General features: G+C 38.6%; 1 protein-coding gene and 1 pseudogene across 2 annotated transcripts in view; one reads left to right on the plus strand and one right to left on the minus strand.

Moving 5' to 3' along the window:
- Exoc4 (exocyst complex component 4) overlaps positions 1-13,067 on the plus strand; it is a 782,658-nt gene that overhangs the window by 586,102 nt on the left and 183,489 nt on the right. The gene's annotated exons all lie outside the window — the stretch shown is intronic.
- LOC101960113 (origin recognition complex subunit 2 pseudogene) lies at positions 11,561-13,001 on the minus strand (annotated as a pseudogene).

The following is a 13,067-nucleotide window of genomic DNA, read 5'->3' on the forward strand; positions in this document are numbered from 1 at the left end:
TTACAAAGTAGAACTCATTTTGATTCATCTCTGGATCTGAGAGCCTGTGTGCTCTGAAGCTTGGAGGTGGTTCCCCCATCCCAAGTTGAAGTATAATTTACAAATAAAATTTCTACATAGTTAAGGTGTAGAACTGATGATTTGATATATGTATACATTGTGAAATGATTACCACAATCAAGCTAATTAGTACATGCATTGCTTCATATACTCACTCTTTGAAGCTTTGAGTTTTAGAGCTTTGCAGGACTTGTATAGCTTCTAATAAAGACAGAAGTGTGCATGCTCCCTTTGCTGAAATGGATTCAGTCCATCCTAGTTTTCATTGAAAGGCTCATTTGTCCCTTTGGTTGATTTGAAAACATTTATCTCTCCTTTGCCCTGCATTCTCTCTATGCAAACCAACAAAACTCAACCCCTGGAACTTGCCTGGTTGTAGTGTAGTATTGGGCTCCCAGACAGCCACACACCACCTATCAGTGACCTTGGGCACTATAATAGAGGATTCTGCCACTTATGGAAGCTGCTACTACTCAGTCCAGGCATTGCCAGGCTCCAGGGATCCACCAGAAGTGATTAAGCCAGTAGGCTCTGGAGCCAGACTGCTTGGGTTCAAGTTGTGGCTCTGCCACTTACTACCTGGGTAGCCTTGGGAAAATTTCCTACCCCCTCTGCCTCAGTTTTTTGCTTTGCAATAATAGCACCTTCTTCACAAGATTATTGAAAGGACTAAGTAAACTGTTTGTAAATTTCTAATATGTGTCCTATGAACGCTCTCTGAAGTAGTGATCAGCACTCAGCTAACATGCCGTATTGTCATTGTCATCATTGACCTCAACCCTTTCAGAGCATACAGAACCTTCTGCCCCTTCCCACGGAGGGCAATATCCCAACCTTCTCTTTGAGCAGCCTGACCAATGCAGGTCAGGTCTCCTTACAAGCTGTTAAACTTTTCCTGGGGGAAAAAAAAAAGATGATTATTCTTTCACATGCAGTCAGGGAAGGAGAAAAATGTATTTGGGGGGTTTCCCCCAGCCATTTCTTTATTGGCTATAACAGAATTAGTCTCTCAAATTTCCCTGCCATATTCACTTAAAAGTGACATTTAGAGGGGTAAGACAAGATAATACAAATGGAAGAAATGATTTACAGTAGAAGGGGTAGAGAGAGAAAAGGGGAGGGGAGGGGAGGGGAGGGGGGATAGTAGAGAATAGGACTGACAGCAGAATACATCAGACACTAGAAAAGCAATATGTCAATCAATGGAAGGGTAACTGATGTGATACAGCAATCTGTATACGGGGTAAAGTTGGGAGTTCATAACCCACTTGAATCAAACTGTGAAAGATGATGTATTAAGAACTGTGTAATGTTTTGAACGACCAACAATAAAAATAAATAAATAAATAAATAAATAAACAAACAAACAAACAAACAAACAAATAAATAAATAAATAAGTGACATTTAGGGTGACCCGTAGAATAACAGTGGAATACCCTCGTCACTTCCTTAAACCTGCAAAGACCAATTTTTCAATGCCTCAGAAGTGGACATGCATATGTAAAAAGACCAGGTCTTTCTGCAGAACCCTGAGCAAATGTGTATTGATTCACTTAATTAAAGGAAGATTATAACTTGTGCACTGCACTCCGTGTGTTCTCTTGACTACTGTATGCTTCCAAGGACTGTTTAAAGCATGTGTGCTAATGGCCTTCTCTTTTAGCCCTGCATGCATTTGACATTATTTCATCAATTTGGTAATCAAATAATCACCAAGAATACAGAAGGTGAAAAATAAGAATTTTCTTTTATAAGTTAAAATACTATAAACTGTCTTTAGTAAGAGTTTTATGTGGAATATGACTCAAAGAGATTCTTCCCTTTTTTCAAATTTTATTTTATTTTAAGAGGAAGGGTTCTTTAGCTTTTTTTATCCTTCTGATCAAACTTCATGGCTTGGATAGGGGTCATAGAATTGTGAAGATTTGACTAGGCCATTTATTTGAAGATCTCCAGTGTTCAAATCTTTAGGTCATTCCTTTTGGAGCAGATTCCACAGTGGAAGATTCTCTAAACTGCTTTCTGGAGACTAAAGCCTGGCTGCCAACATCAAAGAAACCAAATGCAAACAAAGTGGCAGTGGGCTGGTGATTCTTGTCATCTAATATGTGTCAATTCACCTAATGCCCACGATTTTCTCTCACCCTTAATTATTCATGCCACCGCCTAGTCCAGATACCCTTTATTTTATTCTTTCCAGAGAATAAACCTTCAGGTTTTTGTTAAAGTGGAAGAGAGACAGTTGTTCAGCTGGGGAGGAGATCTGGAGGTCTGAGTACTGAAATAGACCAATAAGCAATCCTTTTATTAGCCACTTTTATTAGCCCTTTTGCTCCTGCATCAGATAGGCCTGGAGCTGATAGGAATTTGAAGTGGGTTGCTTTTCAACTTTCCCCACTACTGCCATAGGATTCTGTTTTCTGGAGTCTAATTTAGAGTCGCTTGCCACTGTAATCTACTTTCCAGCTTCCAAAATTGGCTTGTTTTTGTTTTCTCCCTCTTGTTCTCCTTACCCATGTAGGTTTATGTCTTAGAAAAGAAATAATCTCTTTTACTGTCATTTCAGGAGGGATTTGTGTGACAGAGAATCCATCTGCATGTTCAGTCAGCTTTCTTTACCTGGAAGTAAACTCTTTCCTCATTGCATCTCTCTATTCCTCATACCTGTGTCTTTACTCAGAGCTGTGCCTGCCATTCATGACAGGCATCTGAGGAGAAATATGTCCCTTTCTTCTCTTCCTACCCATGCTATTGAGGTCCAGTTTCTCCACTTACACCCCATAAAGGCCCAGCTTATTTCTTGGTTTGTCTGTGAAACTACTGTAAGCATCCCAGGCTGTAATGAAGAGTATCCATATATACGTCATGTGTGTGTCTGAGTTTTTGCATATTCATCTTTTCCTTCATCTTTCAGAACACTGAAACTCAATTACATTTTCTTCATGCTAGAGCCTTGTCTGATAATTTGTGATGGAAGTGGCAATATGATCAATTGAAAAGAGCAGCCTTGAATAGGACAGCCTGGGGGCTGATCTGGGCTCCACCACTTTCCAGCTATGTTTTCATGGACGTTTAACTTAACCTTTCTGTAGCTCTCTGTCTTCATCTGTAAATGAGCTATGTGAGGACTGCATGACATGAAGCCTGTGGCCCTGCTCAGTGTAACCTCTGGCATAGAGGAGGTGTTGAATACAAATTCTATCTCCTTGGCACAGTGCTTCCTTGATAGTAGAGCTCAAGAAATATTCAGTAAATGATTTTTCTGGAAAAAAGAGCTTAGTAGAGATTCTTCATTAGACATAGTTACTGTACTTTGTCCAAGCTGTGTCACATCAGTTGTGGCACAACTAATGTCCATAGAATGTTATGGCAGGAAATTCTTAGGGCACCAGGGGAGCAGAAACAGTGTTCAGTAAAACTGAAAAGGCCTCAGTCTCGGTATTGGCTTTACCAGAGTCAACCTGAAGCTTACAGCTGTGCTTCCTGTTTGCAATTATAAAAGTGAGAACTGTGTTAACTAACTTCCAATTCAGTCCACAGCTTGCCACTTGGGATCTGGAAGCTAGCTGATTCTTTGACCTAAGGCACTCTGCTATGTAGAGTTGCCAGTTATAATTATATGTTCAGGTGTCAATTAGCAAAACAGCCCATTATTTGGCAGTTTGGAGTAATGAGATGGATCTTGCCCTAATCTTTCAATTCGACAAGCATTTGATAAGTGCTTTGTACATAAAATTCTATATTGTGCATACCTAGTAAAAATTACAGAAAGAGCTGGAGGTCAGAAATTTAAATGTGCATTCCTTTGTGAACTCATGAATTTTCCAATAGAATCTTAAGCAATAATGAAAAATGTAGAATGTTCTCTATTTTTAAAAAAAATGTTTTTTCTTTCATACACACCCTTTGTATTCAAGTGAAAAGAGTTTCAAAGACTTTATGGAAGAGATATCATGGAAATCCATTTAGTGTAACCATTTAGTGGAAAATTATTCCTGAAAAATGATTGTAGTGGACTCTGCTTAACTCTGGGGAAACCTTGGTCAGTGAAACAGACCATCTTTTTCCAAAGGTTACTAGTTGCTTGTGATATTTAATGGCATCAGAGCTTTCCATGAGACTTTTATTAGTGCCAGATCCATCTTTATGCATAGATTGTCTTCATTAAATTCATCTGTTGCACTCTCTTTTTATCATTATGGCTTGAGCTGTGATTATTTCCCATGAATTAAAAGTTTCTGCAGGACACAGAAAGAAGATACAAGAACTTGCTTAAGGAGTTGAGAGCATGGTAGCCTATAGCATGGTAGAGCACGAAGACTTAGCCATGCACTGGACTTACCTTCTCAAACTTCCTTTTTCACACTTGACCTCTGTTCTACTCATTGGATTACAGTGCATATTCTGTTTTTCATAAACTCTATCATTCTTTTTTTGTCACTCTCTTCCTGAACTTATTTTCTAGTTGTGGTGAATTATTAGATCAAACATCCAGATTATTATCCATATATTTGAGAATGGATGTATTTGGGTAGTCATACTCCTGAGGTTCCTGAGAGATGGTCTGATATTTTTAGGAATTTTGTGAGCTGATTAATAAACACAACCATTAATAAAAATAGATTCCATAATATTAAAAACAAAGGTAATAAATACTCAAATTCATCAGTTCTTAATTATTTTACTACATTTTACTATTATCCCTGCCCTTGAGTTAATTTCCATCCATTGTAGCAATACTATATATCGCTATGTGCATCTCTTCCCAGCTCTGAGTTTGATGGCATTACATTTACTGTTTAAAATTGGCCATGGTAGAACTATTTACGTTACTAAAGTAACCAGAAAACACTACAAATTGAACTTCTTCATCTCTCTGGAGAGCCAGTTGTCAAACTGCCAGTCATGTTCTTTTCTTCTACTACTACCAGTTGCCAATGACCTTGAGCCACCACAGTTACCGTTTATCTTCAAGGTGGCCAATTCTCCCACTAAGCTAGTCAAACCTGTCTTTTGCCCCAAAGCCTGAGTGAACAGATTTCTACTCTGGATTCATGAGCACTCCTACCCTGCTCCTCCTTCCTTCCTGTTTATCACCAATGAACCAGTCATTCATTTATCCTTTCCTTCTTCTATTTCTACCTTCAATTCCCTTCCCCTTCCTTCTCCTTCATATTCTTTCTCTACCAGTGATTAAGAGCAGGGCCTCTGAAGCCCACCTGACTGAATGGCTCAGAATCTGAATCCACCATTAACAGGTGGTGTTACTTTTTCTGCCTTGGGTTTATTATGTGTGAGTTGGAGATAATAATAGTATTTACCTCACAATTTTTATGGGGCTTAAATGAATTAATGATTTTAAATCACCTAGAACACTGCCTGGCACATAGTAAGCAATAGGCACATGTTTATTTATTAAAACAAACACCTGTGACTGTTATGGTTTGCAAATGAGTGTCCCCTAACACATTCCTGTGCTAATGTAGGAATGTGAAATGACTGCACTGGAGCACTGGAACTTCACCATCCTAGTTTGAGTGAACTGTGTGGTACCTGTAGGCCTGTGAGGCGTGACTGGAGGAGGTTGGTCATTGGAGCGAGAGGGGCTTATCCAGGAAGAGCATATCTTCCCGGGGTCCCCGGGGTCCCCGGGGTCCCCTTCCCCCATCCCGCCCCCACCCCCTCTGCTTCCTTGCTGCCATCAGTGGAGTGACTTTCCTCTGCTGTGCCCTTCTGTAATGTGCTGCCTCACCTTGGCCCAGAGCAGCACAGTCGGCCATCTGTGCACTGAAACCTCGAACCCCTGATAAGCTCTTCCTCCTCTAGATTGTTCTTGTCAGGTGTCTTGGCCACTGCTACAAAAAAACAACTACCTAGTCCTCTCCTACAGGCTTATGTGGCAGTGTTCAAGACCAAGTAGTAGTAGAGGGACACATGAAGATAAAAGAGGCCAAATGGCCTGGAGATGCACCTGAAAATGATAGCTCTAGGAAACTAGGGGAAAGGTGGGCGAAATAAACCAGAGGAGGGGTCCCAGCAGGGAGGGAGGTAAGAGAAAGTAAAAACAGTAATATTTCAGAACAACCTACAAAAATTACAAAATATATAAAAGAGACTTTTAATATTTTCTTTTAAACAAGAATACCAGGAAAATAAAGGCACATTTTTCTAACTGTATAGAAAATTTCCATTTTTATTTTAGCAATTAAATCAATTTCAGCCTTCATTCAAGACAGAAATTTGGTTGTCATATATTTAAGGTACTTAAGCTAAATCAAACATGTATTGAACAAGAGCCACAGAGACAGAGTGAGAAGAGTGTCCATATCTATAAAAAAAATGCAGGCCCAGAAGCCAGAGTACTCGTTTGTTTGACCATCTGGAAATCTCTAGTGATCTAGGCACTTAATTTTACCCTCATTTTTAGAACAAAAGGGAGACAATAAAAGAAGAAAATGGGCAGCAGGGACATTGTACTTTTCATTTAAAAAAAATCTTAGTGATAAAAGGAGCATAGAGTTTAAAAGAAAAAAAAATGAAAAACCATTAAAATGATTTGAATGCTCTCTCTATATTTTGTGGTGGGCTCTATTGTTTTCTGTTACATGGGAACTGTGGTAATTTTATGAATCATTAGAGTTTTCTTTCCAAATTATATCTGCATGTTCTTAAAGTGCCTCCTAAGTTACCCACAGTAAGAGGCTGTTGAACAATTTCATTTAATGCTTTTGAATTTTGTGCTAATTTTGCATTTTAAAAAATTTATACTTAACAACCCAGAGATAAAATCATGACAGCTGAGTCTTTGTGTATTTTATTTCTCCTCCTTTTTAAATCAGTGGAGGCTGTCTTTATTCTCATCTATAGTGACTATATGAAGCCCTCATTTGGTATAATGATGGCTTCCCACTTAAAAGCAAGCACTCTCCCATACTATTCAAGGTTGAAGACAATCAGAATATTTGACCTTTGTCCTCTGGCCTAGGTCTCAGTAGGCATAGTGATCTGCAAAACATGAATTTTGTTACTTCCCCTTGTAGAAGGATGGCCCACAAAGCTAGGCCACCACTAGCATGTATTCCACCAAAGCTGGTAGTGTATGCATGTGCATGGGAGGTGTGATCTGTGTGAAGATTTCAAGTTTACTTTCTTTGGGGGACTGCCATTGTTTTTTCTGATATTATTTCTTTCCTTTTTTATGTTAAAGCAGTCACAATTTTGTGAAAACAGTGACAATATAGGTGATCTTCTTGTTTTGGTTCAAGCATCTTAATAAGATTAAAGGTCATATCTATGCTGGTCTCCTTTTCCTTCTGGTTGGTGAAATCCTAAAGTCTGGAAGTAATTGTAGATTCTAAGTATTGGCTGTATCCTTCCCAAGGGCGTAGGTGTTTCCTGTGTGAAGAGATTGTCTTAGAAGGAAATACATCAAAGCTTCAATATTCTGATTTTTAACCACTAACTATTTTTGTACTTGAGAGAAAAGCTGCCTCCCTGGGCAGCGTGTGGGTGGTTCTATTACTGTTCTTTCACACTAACTTTGGCACGATGCCCTGGAGTTTAGTTCATTAGAATGCATTATAGGGATTTCCAATCTCATCTTGGCCTATCTCCTCATAAATAATGTGCCTCAATAACTAAAATCTAGGAAAGAAAAGTGTGGATGACTCATGTCTTGGAAAGATGAGCTAAAGCCCAAGTTTACTTTATGGTGGGCAGGCTACAGATGTCACCATAGTTCACGAAGATTATCTCGCCCCTTGCCAACATAGATGCTTAACATCCCAAAGTCAGTGAGTATTAAAATGATGTTCAGAGCCCACTTCTCTTGTGGGCTTGTTTGATTTTGTACCTGCAGTGCATTCTGCTTTGCTCAGCATGGAAAGAACATATAGAGCAGTTAACTTTATTCCTGGAATGAGCTAGAATGCTGGGTTTACAACTGCCAGTTTTTTTAAAAAAAAAACCTATTTTTTAAAAGTCATTAGTTCTCAGATGTTATCGTGACTCCCAGTGTGAGGCATATCCGAATTGTACCTCTACCCTTGAACAAATTCTCCCTTGCCTGTGCATTCTTGCATGCTGCTCGCACACTCTCTCCCCCAAACAGTTCCATATGTTCTGTTTTACTGGAAGCCAAGCTCCCTGCTCATTCTCCTCCTCAGAGGACTCCAGATCTCACCTCTGAGGTGCCTGAGTAACTGAGGCTGAAACAATTTGTAGGGAAACTTGTCAGCATAATTGATTATTATATGGCGTGAGCCACCAAAGACAGGTGAGCCAGCACAGAGCGGAACAAATGTGTATGTAGTGTGTATCTCCCACTGGGTCCAACTGGACTTCCTCCTCTGACATGTTGATTTATATTATTTGTAGCTCTTCCCTAATGAATCCTGCCCCACTGTTGGTCATTGCAGCCTCCTGGTGAGTAACCTGCTTCTATGAGCAAAAAGAATAGCAGAGGTTCTGCTCTGTGAATTTTTGCATTTGTTTGTTGGCTCTAAAGGGAGTGGCTGAGAACATGTAATCTCTAAAAGGACAAAATAATCACATAAAATGCTGGAATAATGTTGCCACATCAAGAAAGGGGCTGCTGTACTGCAGGTGCTTTGTGACATGACAGAAATCTGTCGAGGAGCATGAGAATTTTTGAATGTAAAGAAGTAACAGCATTTCCGATCACCTTTGGTGGCAGCTTGATGTTCTGATGTTCTTTGAAAACCTCTTTCTAAGTGTTATGCTTGTTCCTGGAAGCTGCTCTAAGTGTTAGACTTGCTATAAAATAGGGAGATAATGACTGCTCCACTTTCTCACAAGCTGTTAGGATACTAACTGAGATATTTGCAAAGTACTCTGAGTTCTCGGGAACAGGAAGAAGAGCATTACAAAATGCTATGGCACTGTTGTTAGCGGGACATGAAAAATTATGCTAAGGCACAATCTCAGAAACAAGTTTTAAGACAGGTTGGATTACTAGTCTGAGCCTGTGCAGTTGTCCTGCATCCTTCTGGTCTGTCCTTTGGTCTTAGGTATCAGTTTGGTGTGATTTGAGGCCAGGGTTTCAGGAAAGCAAGAAGAGTTGCCCATGCTGGCTCAAAACTGCCCAGGAGTAGACCATGGGCTGCTGGCCTGGAGTGGCCTCTGCCTCCAGAAGCCTGATCAAGCAGAACTGCCTCTGTCTTGTCCACTGGCTGAGTTCCTCACATCTCCCTTTCACTGACACATCTCAGGTGACCGTCTCTCTCCCCTCGCATATACTAAGCTGTCCACAAACCTGATTTTGGTCTAACAACCCCACCATTGTAACTGTTGTCTTAAGGTGCAGTAAGCTTCTTCCTCTGTTAGTCCTTTTTCATTTTGACCTTGCTACACCAGACACTGTAGACTGCCTGGATAGCTAGAACGCATCACTTACGCGGTGTTTGTGTATTTACCAAAAGCAACAAAAATACTGACTAGGAAATGGACTCTGGGATCAGGCTGCTTAAGTTCCGATTCTCTATGTAACTATTTCTTTCTAGTTGTGTGATCATGGACAACTTTTTCACCTCTTGGTACTTTTGTTTTCTCAACTGTAAAACAGGGGTAACAATAGGAACTATTTTAAATAAATTTAAGTAAGATTTACAGTGAGTTAAATAAGATAATGCATATAAAGTACTTGGACCTATTATGCCACATTTTATTACAATCTCCTGTTTTGTTTATTTATCTAAACTATAAACATCAGGAGGCAGAAAATGTGTGTGTGTGTGTGTGTGTGTGTGTGTGTGTGTGTGTGTGTACTGTTGTACTCTTATGTTCCCAAAGAAAAGCATAGTGGCAGGGCCAGGCACATAATGGATGCCACTCCAGTAAAAATTGGATGGATTGGTGGATAAATGGTAGGTAGGCAGCTCATTTTAACATTCACATTTATATTACAATGTAAACTCTTTATGTTTATATCCAAAACTTGAGAAAGGAAACCTTGGGAATCTTACTTTGTTCAATCAAGATCAATAAGAGTTAGAATAAAGTTATCTTTAAATATCCTTCTATTCTTTGTAACCTCATTTATCTTTGATCCTTTTAATTCTTTTTACTTTTATACTACTTCTTGTTCTTAATTTCTTCTTTTAAGTAAATTGCCTTTTTAAGAGAACTTGTATTGGTTTTGTTAAGGAAAAGAATGAAGGTATTTTTTTAAATGTGTATACCTAACCTTTAACACATAGAATAATTTGGGTCTCTTTAAGCAGAAAGAGAACATTTAGAAATATACAATAGGGAAGTAAAATTCCCAGGAACACTATTAGATGGAATAAATCCTCCCAGTTTCTTCTTTCTTCCCTGGGATTTCATGAGTGGTTGGTTTTGTTATTTAAAAGTCAGATGCCCTTACACTATCCCTTTTCCTGCATCCTTTTTTTTTTAAGTTAAAACTGCTGATGCAGTACATATTTTATTACACTGATACTTTAATGAAGAATTTCATTTCCAAGTATGAAATATTTCAGGGAGTATGTAAAGACTATAAACTGATAACAGTAGCCAAGGTTATCTATTTTTTTCCCTGGTTAAGAAGGCTTGTGTAAATACTTAGAAGCCTTGAAATTGTCACTTAAAAAAAAAAATGAGATGTCTTACAGTGAGTTTTACGTCTACTTGACAGAAAACTCAAGATTGATTCATAGCCAGCCAATAATATACCATTCACCACTCAGGAAAAGAAAAATACATCAATTTATAAGAATAATTAAATGTTTTTATTTTCTATTATCTTGAAAATACTTAGAAATCAATTTATTTTACTTCTCTAAACTGATTTCTCACTTGTATCATGAAGGTCAAAGTCAAGGCACAGATATTCATCGTTCCAAATATCATGACCTATTGTTTATGTGGTGTGTTGGGTCTATACCTGTGTACTTCCTGTGCTTTTCTTACTATCCCAATTGAGTAGTATAATACCTCTACCTACTCGCCTAAAGAAGAAAACAGCAGCACTGACTTTTCAATCTACACCTTTTGTTAAGTTGTCTCAGAAACAGCGAGAGATGCTCTGCCTTCTCCATCACACTCACTGGTCCTGACATATACAACAGCAAATAAAGCAGATTTATGTAATGGCTGTACCTGTATTTCTATACTCTGGAATGTGTATGCTTGCAAACAATCAACTCCAGAAGTACTAAAAGGCCCTCAGAAATTAAGAATAGTATTTTTAGTATAAAAGAATTTTAAAACATCCAGTTCCAAATAGCTCCTGCGCACACTGTTCCAGCAAGAAGTGCACAGAGGTAGCGAATGGAAGGCACATTTTTCCAAGTTGAATACCACTGCATTAAGCTAGAGATCATATAACAGCTAGGCCAATCAGGGATTCTAATTGATGCCATCTCCTCTGACCAATATTAAATGTCATATGTTGGGAAAATAATCTGATGTTAGATGTAAACACAGCACTTTTGACCGGAGGAAAGGCAGGTGGGGTTTAACAACCCTTTCACGGAAAGTTCAAGAATAAAGGACAGCTTCAAGTCTCCTCTTCTTCCTTTTCCAAGAAATCAATAAATACTTCACTCCATCAATTCCCTCCTGGGTATTTATAAGTTTATCATAGCTAAATTCAGTTAACTGATCTTGGAGTGTCAGATTACTACTGACTAGGAATGCCCCCAACACTGCTAGTAAACATCTAGAAAAGAAAGTCCATTGTAGGAAAAGTTATCTAGTTATCCACTGATACTTTATTAGTAGCCTGAACATCCATCTTATATTAGGAATAAGAGTTTGTGAGATATGAGTCAGGGAACTAAGAGGTAGAGATCCAGACTGTTTATCCATAAGAGAATTTCCATAGGATGTTCTTTAGTATAAGGATTAGATGTAGTTGCTTTAGACCAGAGCCTGTTAAAACAACTCTCTTTTACATGATCCCACTGAGAAAAGCAATGAGGTAGTCAGTAGATGCTATAATGTGTATATTACACAAAGATGATTACTGTCCAATAATTTGCTGGCTGTCATCTCCTCTCAACATCCAAATGTGGATGGGAAGTATAGTTCTAAAGATGAATCTACTTTACATTGGCTTGTTATCTAGTCTAGTCGATCCCCGCAATGTCATAAAGTCCCAATATGATCAAGGAGTTCTTCAGTTATAAAATTAAGGACTAATTTCACATTGGTTTCAGGAAAGAACCCAGAGTAAAGTCCTGCAGCACAGTGCTTCAAAACCTTTATAGTAAATCTTAGAACCCAAACCATCAAGCACAACTCAAGGAGTAACTGCAGCATCCATTCATGAAACCATTGTTCATATGACTAAGTTCCTCATAGAATTGTTCAAGTTCCTTAGAAAAGGAAGGAGAAACCTTACGGAATAGATTATGCAGAGTTGGCAGATCCAGGTTAGCTCTCTTTGGTTTCTGCAGTGTTCTATCAGAGGTGAAAACTTTTAAACTGCTGTGAGTCTCAAAATACTCTGCTAAGTTGCTTGTTTTATCTTTTTTAATTTTCTTTGAAGGTGTTTCTTTTCAAACAAGAGCTGAAACTCTATTTTAGGCTTGAATCTTTTGGCTATGACTGCATTAGTCTCATCTTCGTATTCTGAGAAAGCTCTTCATCATCCTTTAAATTGAAAGCAAAATATTCACTTTCACTGTCAGAATGAGACCTTGGAACTATTAATCTTTCCTTAGACTACAAGGTAGCATTGACAGAAATTCACTTTTGTCATTGTTCTTCAGCTGAACTTTGAAGCCGAATGGCCCTTGCTACTTTGAGGAAAATATTTATCATGATTTCAAAATCATTCTTCAAATTGAATTGAACACTATTTCTTGGTGTGTTTGCTGGTTCTTAAGTCAATATAGGCTTCTTCTCAAAGTGTTTTCTATTCTAAAAGGAAAAAAATAATATTCCCATCATTTGTAGCAGAACCATTTTTCAGAAATTAGTGGTGGAGGCTCTAGGGCATGGTGCCAGCATCAGCTAGCTCCCATGAAGAGCCCCAAGGCTG

Source organism: Ictidomys tridecemlineatus, chromosome 2 (genome assembly GCF_052094955.1).
Source record: "Ictidomys tridecemlineatus isolate mIctTri1 chromosome 2, mIctTri1.hap1, whole genome shotgun sequence".
NCBI lineage: Eukaryota > Metazoa > Chordata > Mammalia > Rodentia > Sciuridae > Ictidomys > Ictidomys tridecemlineatus.